At 38.9% G+C, this 2,178-nt stretch overlaps 1 long non-coding RNA gene across 1 annotated transcript in view; it reads right to left on the bottom strand.

Moving 5' to 3' along the window:
* The window catches only part of LOC107594977 (uncharacterized), a 17,081-nt gene extending 16,656 nt beyond the window's left edge, over positions 1 to 425 (bottom strand). Inside the window, exon 1 of the long non-coding RNA XR_001610220.1 lies at positions 414 to 425. This is a non-coding gene — a long non-coding RNA (uncharacterized lncRNA). The remainder of the gene's footprint in view (positions 1 to 413) is intronic.
* Between the last annotated feature and the right edge of the window lie 1,753 nt (positions 426 to 2,178).

The following is a 2,178-nucleotide window of genomic DNA, read 5'->3' as shown; positions in this document are numbered from 1 at the left end:
TCTAGCCACTGTGCTAAATAAAAACCTTGGATTGTTTTGGTTATTTTCTATGAGTGTGCGGATATGCTCGGCCCTGGCAGCTTTTAGAGCCTGTCTATAGCTGGACATACTGTTTTTCCACGCAATTCTAAAAACTTCCAAGTTAGTTTTTCTCCATTTGCGCTCAAGATTACGAGTTACTTTCTTGAGAAAATGGGTATTACTGTTGTACCATGGTGTAGTAAGTTTTTCTCTAACCTTTTTCAGTTTGATGGGGGCAACAGCTTCTAATGTATTAGAGAAGATAGCGCCCATGTTGCTAGTCATTTTGTCTAGTGCATGTGTATTTATGGGTACACAGACCAGTTGAGATAAATCAGGCAGGTTATTTCTGAATCTATCTTTAATGGTTGGAACAATAGTTCTTCCTGGACGATAATGCGGAGCCATATAGTTAATATCAGTAATACGCAGCATGCATGATACAAGGAAATGGTCAGTAACAACCCTTTTACATTGCGAGTAAATCACTTACATATGCGACTAAATCTTCACTAAATGATGTCTAATATTAGCCAATTGATAATAAATTCTCTGACTTTACTTGCCAGTGTGTGAGTTGGAGGCTAAGAATAAGTTTAGCACAGATATATTTTCACTTGCCGAACACTCTGACTGAGAGCTTCAGAGTTTCATTCTCTGTCAAGCAATCTGTGCTATTTCTCAGTTCATCTGAATGGATGCGCAGCACACCTGTATTTGACGTACTGTGAACTCTAGTGTAAAGGTGCACACCTTGCCGCCACTTTGTCTCACACACACACAAAGAGCGAGCGAGAGAGTCTTGCATACCATGCAGAATTGACGCACTACATGTAAATGATATTCTTTGTTGTATTTTCCTGTCAAAATAATGGAGTTCCTTGGGAATTCTTCAGCTTTTAAGAACTGCCGGGTTCTCCGGTAGTGGGCGGAACTAATGCGCAAACGACAACCTCACTGAATAACCAAAAAAGCAGCACCACTAGTCCTACATTCAGTTAAAATGACTAATATGCATTCATACATGGTTTTAATTATAATTACTAAAGTTCTACCATTAAATAATACTTGAATATCATATATAATGCTTGACTGACTGATGTTAAGAATGCAGTACTTCTCAAGTAGCCTACTGTTCTGTAATCAGCAGTAAATCTCCATCACGTGCATGCTTTCACATGGAGCAGCATTTACTACACAGAGCCGTTGTTTACTGACAAGCTGCACAAAACCACGATCATATTTTGCGCATGTTTTGCGCAGCTTGTCATTGAACAATGGCTCTGTGTAGTAAATGCTGCTCCATGTGAAAGCATGCACATGATGGAGATTTACCGTTGATTACAGAACTGGCTTTACTGACAAGATGCATATTAAATATTGCATGCGATTTATCGTGCAGCCCTATATATATATATACACAGTGGTGTGAAAAAGTTTTTGCCCCCTTCCTATTTTTTAAATTGTTTGCATATTTGTCACACTTAAAAGATTCAGATCATCAAACCAATTTTAATATTATGCAAAGATAATGCAAGTAAATACAAAATGCAGTTTTTAAATGATAATTTCATTTATTAAGGGAAAAAAGCTGTCCAAACCTACCTGGCCCTACGTGAAAAAATATTTGCCCCTCCTCTTAAATCATGAAAGAACTGTGATTAACCACATCATTTTAGAAAGCAGAATTAAATTTCACTAGCCACATGCAGGCCTGATTACTGCCAGACCTGTTGAATCAAGAAATCACTTAAATAGAACCTGTCTGACAAAGTGAAGCATGCTTAAAGAGCAACACATCATGCCGCGATCTAAAGAAATTCAAGAACAGATGAGAAACAAAATAGTTGACATGTATCAGTCTGGAAAGGGTTATGAAGCCATTTCTAAGGCTTTGGGACTCCAGCGAACCACGGTTAGAGCCATTATCCACAAATGGAGAAAGCTTGGAGTGGTGAAACTTCCCAGGAGTGGCCAGCCTACCATAATTACTCCAAGAGCGCAACAATGACTCATCCAGGAGGTCATAAAAGAACCCAGAACAACATCTAAAAACTGCAGGCCTCACTTGCCTCAATTAAGGTCAGCGTTCATGATTCAACAATAAGAAAGAGACTGGGCAAAAACGGCATCCATGGGAGAGTTCCAAGGCAAAAG

This window comes from Sinocyclocheilus grahami, unplaced genomic scaffold (genome assembly GCF_001515645.1).
Source record: "Sinocyclocheilus grahami isolate Dianchi unplaced genomic scaffold, SAMN03320097.WGS_v1.1 scaffold194.1, whole genome shotgun sequence".
Lineage (NCBI taxonomy): Eukaryota > Metazoa > Chordata > Actinopteri > Cypriniformes > Cyprinidae > Sinocyclocheilus > Sinocyclocheilus grahami.
This window is presented reverse-complemented; position numbering and strand designations above follow the sequence as displayed.